Raw genomic sequence first — 14,791 nt, forward strand, 5'->3', positions numbered from 1 at the left:
GAGGCTTTGAATCCCACTGGGCCACATATTGATTTATTTGCCTTCTTTTCTCACCTGTGAACTATGGATGATCACATATTCACGGAACTCTTGGATAAATTAGAGATGACAAATGTTTTGCCTTTGAAAAATTGTGGTGAAAATGTCTACCAAGTGGTTTGCCAATTCAGCAATGTTGTATTCCAGGCTTTTCTATCCACTCATAATGTAGTTTTTCCTTAATTATTAATGCCATCACTGATGACAATTTATAGAATTTTACAAAGTGATGGCCCACATTTGCTCCAGGCTAGGGCACTGCATAGCCATCTACGGTGGTTAATCAAGTACTTTCTGAATGAGTGAGGTATTTCTGTAGTCCAGATGCATTATAAATCTAGGAAAAACATTTGTCTACACAGGAGGTGAATATAGTGGTTTCTGGAATATCGCCGTCTCCCTCCAGGTAAGAAAGTGGAAATACAGCAAACATAGCATCTTCTGACCACCAGAGGGCACTGTGTCAACTAGCTACCCTCAGCAGAAGGCTGCTTCCCCAGGAAGTCTTCGGGCACGTGGCATTCACATTTTTAGGGCTCCTGTTGTGGACCTTGAGTCTACTGCAAGGCTCACTAACAAAAAATCAAAGGGCACAGACTTGGTCTGGAACCCACCTGACAGTGCTCCTCTCCTGATATCCTCCCTTTCAGCAGGCACCACTGAACCAGGCCACAACTTTCCCTCATAATCAACTATTAAATCTTAGTAATTTTACCATCTACTTCCCAGATCTGCCTCTCTATCCCCTCCCCATCTCCTGTGGCCTCATAAAGGCTCCCATCATCAATCCTGGGTTATTACAACAGGCTCCTAACGTATTCCTCAAATTCATGCTTCCCTGGAACATGATTCAAACTAACAGCAATCACACGATGTCATGCTCCGGTTTAAACCCTGCCAGGGCTCCCCCTCACATAGCCTCAGGCTAAACTACAAACTCCTTAGCATGGCATGGCCACCCAGCTCGTCTCACATTTGGCTACTACAGCTTCAGACTTCAAGCTCCAGCACCCCAGCACTGCTTGCCTCCCCTACTCCATGTGCTTCTTACCTCCACTTCTGCTTACGCTGATTGAATCAGTAAGAACTGCCCCTACGGCACCTAAAAATCCATGTATTACCTCTTGAAAGCCTTCAATAACACCTGCCTCTTCCACTATTTTAGGTTTTTTGTTTTATATATTTGTTTTATTTTAATCTTTCAATTGTTCAATCCTCTCTAGGAGGACTGTAGAATCATTACCACATCAATTTTAGAGCACCCCTCCTTATTTAAATCACCTTTAAAATGAGTTGTAAAAGCCCAATGAGTTCTAGTGCTAACCCCCCACTCCCACCTTCATTATTGACTCCCGATATTCCATCCCCGTCCCTGTCACCTACCCCCACCCCCTTTTTTAGGTTTTGATATAATATCAAAATTGTGTATAACTCTGATATTATTTGATATTATTGTGTATTACTGTCCACCTCTCCTCTTAATTTTTCAGGGAGATGGGGGGGAGGGGTTGTACATATTACAACTGTATTTTCATCATCAGAACATAAAGTAGGGGTTAACAAGTTTTCCTTTGCCAGGTGAAAATGTTTGCTCATGCTCCAAATTCACCAACAAACCTCCTTACTGAAGACAGCTCAGCGGTATGGTCCTGTGGTCTAGGCACAGGAGAGTTGGGTTGGGTGGGGAGAAGGCAAGCCTTCTTTGCTCTTAGAGTTACTGTCTGCCGTAGGGGGTGAGGGCTAGTAAGAACCAGCTACTACAATTATCTCTGTGTGGGTCTCCCCTGTTAGATTGAAAGCAGTGACTTGGCTTATGCATTTTACTGGAACTTAATAAGCATCCAAGAAATGCTGCTGAATAACTCGTGAGGCAACTCTCCATGATAACAGCGGGCATTACCTAATTTCCTTCTCTCAGCAGATCCCACACATTTCAATGTGTGCTCCCGATGCTGCGGCACCAGTGGGGTTTTTGTTTTGTTTTGTTTTCATTTAATTTGAACCACATTCTTTGGACATGTTACCAGCAGGAACTAGTTCCCGGAGAAGGGTATGAAGCTTGATAGAGGGTCAGTGGAAGAACGGGAAGACCCTCAAAGACACTGCCTGTCCCAGTGGCTCCCACACTGGGCTTGAACATACGACTGCGTGAGCACGGCACAGACCGGGCGAGTGTTTCCTTCTGTTGTACATCAGGGTCGCCAAGATTCAGAACTGCCTCCACAACATCTAAGAACAAACAACAAATTCTATCCCAAATCTTGAAAACTTCATACTCATCAAATTAAAAATAACTGAAATGAAACCACAATGAGGATCAATGAAAAATGTTCATTCTAAAAAGTGTTCAAACATAACCTTAAGTGTATTTAAAAGCGACTCCTTCTCACGCCCAAAACATCTATCACAGAAAGGGCCTTCACACATTATTCCCTTTTTGATGTCCAACTCAAAAAGTTCTTTCATAGAGCTACAGGTGTATACCCATGGGGCTTCAAAAGGTTTGTGCGAAAATGGAATGAAGAGAATATGGGATTCTTCCACAAACCATTCGAAGGGCCTTCAGATCATGCCTCACTGGAATGGGGATTCCACCTTATGACCTGGCTGCCCCTTGAGATCAGAACATTGTCTTCAGGCATCTCTGTCCCCAAAGCTGGTAGCAGTTGCTTCATGCTTAGTTGGCATTTGATCTGATTTTGAATGAATAAAATGTTGAAGTGGCTAAATTTTCTTTTGCTTTATCATTTTTGGCATTATTTTAATCATGGCAAATTCTATGCAACACCCACTACCCACTGCTGAGTCAATTGCTAGTCGTAGGGACCCTGTAGGATTTAAAACCGCCCCAGTGGGTTCACCAGGCTGTTTCCATACCCGGGCACCTCATCTCTCTCCCATGGAGTGGCTGGTGGGATGGAATCGCCAGTCTTTCAGTTAACAACCTACCACACAATCACTGGGCCCGGAGCTCCAAGGTTTTTACATAGCGGTCAAACACTTACAGAATGTTTCAGCGACACTATATAACTGATTCTCAGAACCACCATCAGATAGGTGTCGATTTCTATAACCCTTATTTTCTGAATGAGGAGCCCAAACACGGAGAAGATGGTTGTCCCCAAACTGCTTATCTAAGTCAGAGCTGGTACTTGCTCTGATCCTTCTGATTCAAAGCCCTTCATTTCTTTGTGAACCAGAGATCTTTCTTCCTAGACAGGACTATTAACTGAAGTGTCTCTTTGAATCATCTTAAGTCTCCCAGGCTCCCACTTCTCCATAAATCTAAACACTCTCATACTCTCCCATCTCACAGGCAGGCCTGGCCCCTTCCCCACATCCATCCACCTGCTTCACCCACAGCACGCCACCCCTAACTTGAAATGCAATTGTTTCTCTAAAAAATGTCACATGCATCTCACATGGACAGCTAGCAAAAAAGCTAGTGACTTAGTTCTTTTTCACTTTTATTTTGATAATCTTTTAATTCAAAGAGAGTAGTGTTAAAAAAAAAAAGCGCCATGTCCTCAACACTTTAATCTAACCAGTGCTGTGATTACAATCCTGTGCACTATTTTGAGGCTTTGTTTGCACAATCACAACTTCTTCTCAGTTCTGTCTTCTTGAATACACCAGCCAAGGGGTAAGTGCTTATGTACTCCAACTAGCATCTCTTGTACTTAACATACAAATATACCAAACAACTTAGCAGCCTACCTTAAACAGGAGAGGACTTCAACAACTCTGTGGGGAAAATGCCATTTTCTTTTCATTCCATCTGTCCACAGACTTTTTGAATCCCCCCTTAGTGTGTGCCAAGACACCAGTTATGAGAGCTGTTAGAGCTGAAGCCCTGCCCTGCCCCCTCCAGCATCAGTCCCTCCCACGCTACATCTGAAGGCAGGGTCATTACGTTGCTTCTTTCCTCTAGTTCCTTTGATTTATGTTTGGCACTCCACCTTTGGGCAATGGCCGAGGAACCCATCCCAAGTAAAGCTACCCCTTCCCCTTTGTAAAATAAGTCCCTCTCTACAGATGTGAGTTTATTTCATTTTAATGCACTTAAGTGGTGTTTATCAATTCATCAGATGCTGGACAAGGAGGGCAATGTTAAAAAAGTGTGAGAACTAGCCCACCAAGGGACAGAAAGTACGTCATGAGGACAAGCCTAAAATAGCAACCCTGTTATATTTAAACTCTCAGGTCTGTTTCTTAATCCTAGAATTTTAAATCGGCCCAATGCAAAACACTCCCTATTTCCCTACCTGGCAATTTTCACCAAGCCAAGCAGTGAACACAGAACTGGAGGCCGAGTGAATCACCACAGGCCAGCCGGTGGGTGGGCAACAGGAGGCACACACAGCAGGCCAGCCAGCCAGGATCCCGTTGCCTTCTCCAGTTTTAAACAAGGAACGGCCTTAACGGGGGGCTGTGTCTGGGGAAGGGGTGCTGGAACCTTTCATATTTGTTTTTCACACAATTCAGAAGAGGTTGAATGTTTACTAAGAGCACGTTATTTTATAATACAGAAAATTCCACTGGGGGAGATATGAATATTTAGCTCACATCAGAATATAAAAACAAACAACAGAGTGATTTCAGTATCTTAAGGTAGGAGATAGCAGCACCAGGAGAAAACAGATCGTGTAGAGACTCAAGTGACCACTTAGGCAGTGGTTCTGAACCTTCCTAATGTCACGACCCTTTCTTTCATACAGTTCATGTGGTGGTGACCCCCAACCATACAATTATTTTTGTTGCTACTTCATCACTGTCATTTTGCTACTGTCATGAATTGGGCGACCCTGTGAAAGAGTCATTTGACCCACAGGTTGAGAACCAGTGACTTGAGCTGTTTCTCAAGCATATCCTGACTTTGGGGGAGATAACTATATTTTACTTTTTTTAAAGTTAACAGTCTGAAAATTTTAGAAAGTTATAAAAAAATATTCCTGAAAAGGTTCTGCACATTGCTTCCTCCCATTTGGGCCCAAAGGTTAATGCAGTGGGCCTTCACACTTTCCTGGGCTGGAAGGGGGGTCTGAAATCAGGCAGTTTTCTCAAGCTCCTGAGAATGAGAGCTGGTGCTCCGAGGCCCACGGAAGACGAAGACACGCTTAAAAGGGTGTATAAAAAAAAAGGGGGGGTTGAACTCTCCCCTGGAGCAAAAGAAGGGGATTAGGAAACAGTACAAAAAGTTAACAGTGCTAATGAAAGCGAAATCAAGACACAAGGTCAAGAGCAAGTGGTTGAGCCTGTGCTCATGTTTCTAGTTAACTGCTAAGGTCCTGGCTGAACACAGCCTTTCCTTTCTTTGACAGTGACACATCAGGCTCCCACCACAAACACAGGCTGTCATGTTATGGGGGCGACAAATAGAAGGGCATCAGGAAAGACCTGTGCTATTCCACACCATGAAAATGTGGTCTGGAGGGAATCCTACCACATTACACTTCTCTCAATAGTGTAACTGATGGCTCTGCTGCCAACGTTGGGTTTATTAACTCTGGAAAAGTATTTCACTCCCACTATGCTTCGGCTTCCTCTTAAAAAAAAAAAAAAAAAAGCCGAGGAAGCCCCTCTGTAGCTGCCATTCAGTCAGTACTGAAACGCTCAGATCAGCACGTGATTTAAAAAAGTACTGAGGTTCTGAGCATGACAGGCCGTATCACGCAAGCTTCTTTTTCTATCCCAACTCTCCCACGTCTCCAGATCACCGTCATTTACGCTAACCGAATGCCAGGGAATCCAATTTCTCAGTTTCAGAAGAAAATACCGTGATTGTTTTGAAGCGATCCTTTAAAAAAAAAAATGCATCCTTCAGTAAATCCATTCCAAGATGCACTAAACTTCAGCTCAAGAAACTCATTCAAAGGAGCCACAAGACTCGAATTTCAAAGGCATGAATTGTTTCTGCAAGTTTGGAAATACACACGCTAGTGGGAAATCTGCCTGGTACCTATCATTCAAGATATACATGTGTCCTTACACATGAGCCCCAGAAAACATTTTCTTTTTGAAATCAACCTCGTCTGGATGCTCCCAATTTGTACAAAATCATCACAACCCTTCAGATCAAGGAGCCGCGTGGCTTAGGTGGACAGGGAGGTTGGGAGGGAGTTAAACTCAGCCCCAAGGCCACACATTTGAATGGTAACGACCCCCGACAGTCCTGTAACGCGTTTACCGAACGCGAACAGAACTTCGAGGAAGTCTTAAGTGCCCACCACTGGCCGCGAAAGCACTTTCTCCCCAGGAAACATCGTTTTCACCGAAAATTCCCAAACCCCAGTCCTATCCACTTTTTACTGAACAAAAAGCGTGTGTGCCGACGCGAGGGAGTGGGAAAGAGCGTCGCAAGAATTTGCACGGCTCTGACGCCTCCTCCCTCGGAGCGCGCCCAAGTCTGCGGCCTCGGGCTCCGGGACACTTCCCCTCCCGCCCGCCCCGAGCCGCAGCTGTAAGTTGAGAGAAGCGGGCTCCGGGCACGTCAATCAAACCAAGCCCTCCCGCCTCCCGTCTACACCTCCCCTCCCCCCTCAGAAAAATGCAGCTCGAGAAAGAAAGGCAAACGACGGCAACTAATTCGGTAACTCGTCTTCGCGGGGTTTTCGCCTCCGCCCGAGGCCGCACGCCCCGGAATAGACGCGCCGGCGGGCGGCGGAGCGAGAGCGCGCAGGCGGCCCCGGGAGCCGTCCGTCGCCCGATCCTCGCGGCGCGCTGGCTCCCCGCACGGGGGGACGCCGCGCGGGCCCCGCACTCCGCCAGGCCCGCGGCCCGTCGCCTTCCGGCCCGGGCCAAAGTTGCGCCAATAGCCCCACAACTGGCAACTACTCACCGGCCGCAGCAGGAACCGGGGCTGCGGAGATTGTAGGGAGTTTAAGGCGAATCCGCCGCGGGAGAGGCGCGCGGAGGCGAGGGGGCTGCAGTGGCGGCGGCGGCGGCGGCGGCGCGCGGCGCTCGGGCTGGGCTGCGCGGAGAGGCGCTGGCTCGGCCAGGGACTGCGCTGCAACAAAGGACTTCCGCTGCCGCACAGCCGCGCCTGCCGCACCGCACTGAGCCGGCCCCGCTTACGCGGCGACTCCGGGTCTGCCCACCAGCCCGCTGCGGCGTCCGCCAGCCTTCCCCTCCCTCTCACCCGCCCACCCACTCCGCCGCTGGCTGCTAGGGGCACCCGCGGTCGCCTGTTTGTTGCAACAAGTTTCTGCGTCGGGCTCCGAGGAGGCTGGCGCAACCCGCACCGAGGGGGCCGGCGTGGTGCGGCGACGGCGGCCGGACCACCCCTCTCCCTAGGGCAGGGTGGGGACCTCCTCCTCCTCCTGTTTGCACAGCTGGACGGGACCGGGCTCCTCTCGCCTCCCCAGGGGCAGGATGCTACTTCCCCACTTCGTTCCAGATGTCAGACCCCAGCCCCGGAGGAGCCCGCAGCTGGTCCCTCCCTCGCGGAACGCCCTCGGCGGTTTGGGGGCGCTGGTACCCTCGCTCGGTCCCATCCGAGGCGCGTCCGCCGAGGCGCGTCCGAGCCCTGCGCCCCCCGCCCCCCCAGCCTGCTTTCCATGGGCCTCTCCGCCACTGGCCTTGAGTCACTTCCCTCGCCATACCCCACCCAGCCCGCCTCCCCTTCCAGGCTCCCGCGGCTCAGCCGCGCTGGCCGCGCGCCCCGAGCCCTCTCCCCGCGGACACGCGGGCGCATCCCTCCCCACCCCCACCCCAGAATTGAAAGGGTGTCAGTGCTTTTGCACACCCTGGGGAAAGTCCCAGGTCACGCGGTTGTTTGTGGGGAGTCTGTGACGCTCGGGTTCGTCCCCACGCTTCCGCCTTCGAGTCACGACTGGGGACCGTGGCCGCAGCGCCCGGAGCGCCAGCCGACCCCCGCCCGACCACTGGGGCCAGCGGCCGCGCACGTCAGCACGCACGCACGCACACTCCGGTCCCAGCACACCCGCTCCCTGGCTACCCGGCGCCCGGTCACGTGGGCCCAGCGCGGGGCGGCCAGCGCTGGAAGCCGCGCGAGAGCGGGCGGCGGGGTGCGTGAGCCGGCGTTGCAGCGTGCCGAGCGGCGCGGGAGCCCGCCCCTCCCGCACGGAGGAGCCGGCCCGCCGCCGCGGCGGCATCTGGGTAAGCGACGCGGCCCAGCCCCTGTGGCTTGCTCCGGGCGCGGCCCCTCCCGCCCCAGCCGCCCGGGGCTGTGGCCTGCAGCTCCGCCGGTCGCGGGACTGACGCTAGTAGCTGGGGTGAGGGGTGTTTTTGATCCGTTTCATGTGTCTGGGCAGAGCAGGAAAATGGCAACGACGAGTGAGCGCTGAACGGAGGAAGCCCCAGAGCCACCCCTCACTGCCTGCCGTGGGCAGCCGCCCGGCCCGGGAGGCGCAGCGCCCCAGGGGGTCTCAGGGGAGCTCTTCCCCGTGCAGGCCGGGGTGCCACCCCGTGCGTGCGGGAAGGCGCCGCTGGCTCGAGCTGCCCCCTAGCAGCGCCAGCCACGCCGGTAAAGCGAGCCGCTCTCCGGGTGTAGGCTGCCAAGATGCTGCGACCCCTGTGCCCCCCACCACTCTGGGATTTCCTAGCATCTAGAGAGGAAGTCTTCTCCCACCCCCCAGATTCATTTATTTCCTCTTGAAAATGATATTAGTGTTCTTCTAAGCTAATCCAGTTTTCCGTTTTGAAACTTGCCTGCTGACCGGCACCACCTCCAGCACTCATTTCAAGCTGTTGTTGGCAGACTGCTTCTGCAGCGCCTAGTGCTGTGGCTGACCCGGACAGTGGCAGAGTACACGTTAAATACATCAACCCCGTTTCCTCCCAAGGGATTACATTTGGCATTCTTTCTCTTGAGACTCAAGTCCTTTTGGCAGAGCTGTTGATTTTCACAGGGTTTTATCAAGTGTGTAAAGTACGCTTTGGAATCGCAGATATTAGAGCTGAGAGAGGCCTTAGAAAATCCATTTCAGCCCTCTTGTTTTACAGCTGAGGCCACCAGGCCAAGGGACACCGGAGAGCATGTGACTCGATCGATGTCCTCCAGGGCTCCTAATGCCTCGATCATTCATTACTCTCTACCACACGGATTGCAGTGCCAGCTGACCCACTCACTGTATGGAGTCTATTACCCAAGTCGTTGAGAAATCAGGCTTTGCCAGTGTGTGATGGCTCCGGTATAGTAAAAGAGTCGGTACTATTTTAAGGTAGGATAAGCTGTGATTGCCTTTCAATCGCCCCCAAGCCGGCCCCCCCCCAAAAAAAAACCATCCCCGTTTCTCTGAAAGAATAGCCAACATTTATAACATCTGGTTGTTTTCCTTGGGTTAAGGCATCAACAGCCTTAATCTGAACGAATAAGTTTTAATTGTGGGTAAGGGATGACTCCATTATCAGGCATCAACTCCTTTTGGGGCACAGAGCACTGAAGGCCTTGGACACGGAGTAGATTCATTCTGGTGGCTGGGAGTAATCAGTGAACAGTAGTATCACAGGGGGTCAGCAAGCAAGGAAATGGGGAAAGGCCCCCCGTGACCTGCTGCCCCTTTTTTGCCCAGCCCTCCCCAAGAAGTCTTATTTGGAGAGTGCAGAGATGAATTGTGCTCAGCTTGATTGCTTTTTATTGAGCACCTTGAACCAATGGATTTTGATTCTTACCCCCAAAAGAGGTGGTACTATCGCCATGTTGCAAAAGAGGACACCGAGGCACCGAGAGATGCCTCGGTGGTGCAGTCATTTGCAGTAGCATTCGGCCGAAATCATTTATCTTCCGAGTCCAGTCAGTGCGCTTTTGCGTTATATCTCGCTACCACGACAAGCTGGGAAGGGGATGAGAGAGTCGCCTGTGGCTGATTTATTGGCGCCTGTGGTTGCCCAGAGAGGCTGAGGAGGACTTTCAGCTGCCCTCTAAGCTTTGGAAAGTGGAGCTGAGCGCTTCCACTCTATCTCCTGAGGGGAATGGGAAGGAGCCAGGCTGTCTAGCTAAGAGGAGGGGCCAGTTGCCGTAAAATATCCTGTGGAGGGCTGTGCTGGGAAGTGTTGCATAATGCCCTCCCCACCACTGAGCTCAAGTGATTTATTTATTGTCTGTAGGTGTTACTTGAACCTCTTGTTAAAGAAAAATGTGCTCCTTTTAGTAATAGCAGGACCAGAAAAAGGAGTCAGGGCGTATGCCATTGGGGGTGGGTTTCCTTGTCTTATAAAAAGCCATGCAGGTGGTCTTGTCTTGATAAATTTGTAAAGTATTTCACCACTACTTCCTGGGCCCCCCTTTTCTGCTGCTTTATTCCAACTTGCATGTGAACTCGTCTTCTGAGGGGAACATGCCGAGAAGTACTGCTTCAGTTTCCCATGAGGTTATCTGATGTCAGACGTGGCTTTTTCATCCCCACCTCCCACCATGTGCTAAGAGTGTGTTTTAAGCAAAAGCACATTACATACATGTGGTCATTGAAGGATTGGAAGATACAATGTACCCCAAACACCGAGCACAAAGCTGGGCATAATGTATTTGATCATCATCAGAGTAGCACTTGGTACCAACTAGGACACTTGTTAAAATTTTTGACTATAACCTAAAAGGTTAATCAATTATTAAGGTTCACATTATTGCTGCTTGAGCTTGCTTCAGCAGAGTGGAGGAAGAGGAAGGAAAATATTTGAGGCAAACATCATCTTCATGATTATTGATTGAATTTATTTACACATCTTTAGCAAGACTGTGTATTTGCATGCGTGTGTGCACGTGCGCGGGCACCCGTGCCTTCTTTGAAAAAGTACAGTGTCGAATCAGTTATTTTATAAAGTGGTGTTACATTGACTTTTTAAAAATTTCTTCTGAAAAACTCCAGGCTCTTCAAAGCAAAGGATTTCATCAGCCCCTGTGGGCAACTGACTGTGAGAGAGAGAGCCTGGCTCACCATACTGGTGAGAAGTCATAAGTCATTCCTGTCTGTACTATATTCTGAGTCTGTGCTCTGGTCTCGTGTCCTTTGAATATCCATTTCCCCCTTTATTGTTTCAGTGAACTACGAGGAATCTTTTTCTGTCCCTTGGAGGCTTTTCTTCCTTCCTTTCTTTCTTTTTTTTTCTTCCTAAGGTCCATCCATTAGCGGTTTACACTCCCTGGTGTTAACCTTCTTGTTATCAGGCCTCCCACAAAGCCGGTTAGATGGGGGTTAGAGATGTAGAAGGTGCCTGCTCTGCTTACTTGCCAGAGGCCCCAAGCTAACTAATGTTTCTCTGTTCTGTTACCCGAAAGTTTCCCTTGTTCTGCTAAACCTCCCAGAGCATAACTGCTCTTCCTGTGTCATCTGCCACATCTGCTTGCCCTCTGCCCCGAACAGGCTTAGCCCAGAATTAACTGCAGACTGTACTTGGAACAGTGTTTTCCGAGTAGAATTTCCTTATCACTCTTGGCTATTAAAGAAATTGGTGTCTTAAAGTTGGATATTTCTTATAAACTTCTCTTTTCTAAATACTTTTAAAAAGAAAAGTTGAAAATGTCCTGCTCTTCCTCCCCCCACTCTCTATAGTCACTCTAGTACTTTAAGAGCACTTTTTTTTTTCTTCACTTTTGTTTCTTAATCTGGCCAAGTTATTAGTTTAAATTACAGGTGTTGGGGTTTTTTTTTTGTTTGGTTGGTTTTTAGGCCATCCAGTATAATGGGTATGATTCCCTTGCTTTGAATGCTTCTGAAAGTGTTTTGTGTTTTCCTATGTGAGTTTAGAGTGTGAAATAATCTCATCTTCTGTTCTTATAAGGCAATGTAGCAGATTGTAACAGTTTTGGTTGAAAGCAGAGACTATCAAAAATATGTGTTTTATTGACTTTGTAAAAGCATTCAACTAATGGATCAGAACAAATTAGGAATAACATTTGGAAGAATGGGAATTCTTGTGCTCATGCAGAACCTGTACTGTTGTTCAAGAGGCAGCTGTTTAAATAGAACAGGAGGCTTATTCCATGGTTTCAAATTAGGGAAGGTGTGTCCTTTTAACATACTTAGTCCGTTTGTTTGCTGAACGAAGACTGTGGAGCAGTGGGCAGCATCAGGATTGGAGGAAGGGTCACTAACAAGCTGTGCTGAACGAATGATAGAACCTTGCTGGACGCGAAAGTGAAGAAGGCCTGAAGCACTCACTGCACAGCCCTCAGTACGGTTTACACCAAAGCCCAAAGCCTCACTACCGGACCAGCCAGCAGCAGGAGGAAGGGGCCAAGCCTGGCATTGTCAAGGCTTTCATGTGGCTTGGTTCCACAGGGAATACCTATGGCAACGGCAGCCAGAAAATCAGATGGCCTACTGCAGGAGGCACTGCCACAGCAGACCTTTCCAAAGAATTCATGGTCTTTAAATTATGGTGTTGGCAAAGAATATCGAATGTATTATGGACTCCCAGAAGAACAAACATGTCTTTCCTGGAAGAAGAGCAGCCAGAATGTTTCCTGGAAGCGAGGCTGGTGAGTCTTCAACTCACATGCTTTGGAGATTACCGGGAGGGACCAGTCCCTGGAGGAGGGTGCATTTTACATAATGCTCAGTCACAGTAGGCCAGCAAAAGAGAGGAAGACCCTCAACAAGGTGCATTGATGCAGTGTCTGCAACGATGCCCTTAAACATAACAACCGCCTAGACCCTCACAACATTATAAAGAATGTTATATTAGAATCATATCATATTTTATTAGAATCACCTGGGGAGCGTTTTTAAAAGTTACACCCCCAGTAATTCTGTTTGGGTTAGTCGTAGGAGTCGGGGCCAGAGTACCTGCAACAGGAGGTTTTATAATGCAGCCACTGTTGCAGGTTAGTCGCCCCTGCATTTGCCAGGCTGGCAAAGAGCACGCCTCACATACTAGTGTGCAAGCACCATGAAAGTGTTAAAATCACCGCATAAAGTCTTCTCATGGGGCATTTTGAATATTTATGCTTTTACTTTTGTTATTTTTAATCATGAGTAAAAAGAAATATACATTTCCTCTGACAACTTTTCGGTCACCATGTCTTAATGATAATCCAAAAATCACAGTGGTAGGACCTACAGAGAAAACTTCTGAGACACACGTGGTTGTTTTTACAGAAACAGCCCTGCTATTCCTGTCGTACTTTTTGTCCAGAGGGAGGGCAGAGTCAGGGCGTCCTTGACATCGGTCTAGCTGCCTTAGCTCCTGCGGTCCAGACTAACGCTAAACCAGAAAACCAAACTCACTGCCATCCAGTCGACGAAGTAAAATGTGAGGGGTAATAAGATAGCTTTTAATTAGAAAAACACAGTTACTGCTATGGCTTCCCCTTCACAACTTCACGTGAGCTAATTCAAAGTCGTTGCAGTTTAGCACGCAAGAGTCTGGTGGTCTCAAGTATCAAAGCTAAACCTGTTATAATCTAAATACGACTTGGATAACAAAACTCTTTTAATATATGGCACTCTTGTATTTTGGCTCAAGTTTTTATAAACATAACAAAATATACATTTTCTTACTTCAGCCTCACATCTTAAAACTTTAACCAAAATATTTTTAAGGTCTTTCTGCATGCATAGTTTACATGAGCCATTACATATTCTAGGGAAAATAAAACTGACGGGCAGAGAAATTATAAAGGATATATATATACATATATATATGAATACTCCCCCCAAAACACAGACTTCCCCCCCCCCAAGCTATTAGTTAAATTTTTTTTCCAAAACAACCCTATCAATTTCAAAGTACTCTCCATTACATTTAACATATCTGTGAAATCTGTAATTCCATTCTTGGAAACTGTTTTAAAACTCATCTGTTTGGATGACTGACAACACCTCTCGTGTTTTTTCTTCACCTCTTCTACATCATCAAATTGCTGTCCTTTCATGTCCCTCTTCACGGAAATAAAAAGAAGTTGCATGGATCATGGTCAGGTGAGTCAGGTGCAAGGGTCAAGAAAGGCATGCTGTTTTTTGCCAAAAACTTGTACACCGAGATGGCTGCCTGAGCAGGTGCATTGTCGTGGCAAAACCAGTCTCGTCTGCCACAACCAGGCCTTTTTTGTCACACACTGTTACACAATCTTTTCAGAACCTCTAAATAGAACGCTTAATTAACAGTCTGATCTGGTGGAACAAATGTATTACTTCGGAGCCAACATTTTCATATGTTGTGGAAGTTGAAGGCAGTCCAGAACGAGGTTTGTCATCAATTGATATTTCACATTTTTTGAAGCAAAACCACTTGTATACTTGCATTTTTCCCATAGTGCTGACCTTGTAAGCTGTGTTCAAAATCACAACAGTTTCTGCGACATGTTTCCCTTGTAGGAAACAGTTGCACTAGAAATATTCTTAGTAACACTGCAATGGAATAGAGCTATTGATGAAGTAAAATACAATTGTGTTGCCTTCAAATAGTAAAGTCTTATTGTACAAATAAGCTTAAAAGGAGTACAATGTGCATAGTAATTTTTTTCTTTCCATCTGAACTGGTTTCATTTTCTAAACTTGACTTCTGCATATTTGCAAAGTCTCCCATCAATATATATGTTTAAAATTGTAGATGGAGGTTTTGTATAAAGGGCATTGGGCGTGAGGTCAAACTTGAAGTCCTAGCAGTACCATTAATAGTTGTATGGCTTTGAGTACCATTCCTTCCTTCTCTGAGCTCATGACACTTAAAAATAGTTCTATTGGCATATTCTTCACATATCATACAAGTTAATCCACCAGACCTATTAAAATTTGTGCAATCATCACCATAATCCGTTTCTGAACATTTTCTTGTACTCGTTGTTAGCTCC

General features: G+C 47.6%; 1 protein-coding gene across 4 annotated transcripts in view; it reads right to left on the reverse strand.

Annotated features, from left to right (window-relative positions):
- The window catches only part of ZBTB1 (zinc finger and BTB domain containing 1), a 29,370-nt gene extending 21,526 nt beyond the window's left edge, over nt 1–7,844 (reverse strand). For 3 of the 4 annotated variants that reach the window (XM_004698651.2, XM_045287939.1, XM_004698650.2), the window contains exon 1: nt 6,878–6,950. The gene's annotated coding sequence lies outside the window, so the exon portion shown is untranslated. Of the gene's footprint in view, nt 1–6,877; nt 6,951–7,783 lie in introns of those variants that run through there. The other variant, XM_045287938.1, reaches the window with a different exon arrangement.
- Nucleotides 7,845–14,791: the final 6,947 nt, after the last annotated feature.

The sequence above is a fragment of the Echinops telfairi genome, unplaced genomic scaffold (assembly GCF_000313985.2).
Source record: "Echinops telfairi isolate 266 unplaced genomic scaffold, ASM31398v2 ScPeMD7_18;HRSCAF=68, whole genome shotgun sequence".
NCBI classification, from domain to species: domain Eukaryota; kingdom Metazoa; phylum Chordata; class Mammalia; order Afrosoricida; family Tenrecidae; genus Echinops; species Echinops telfairi.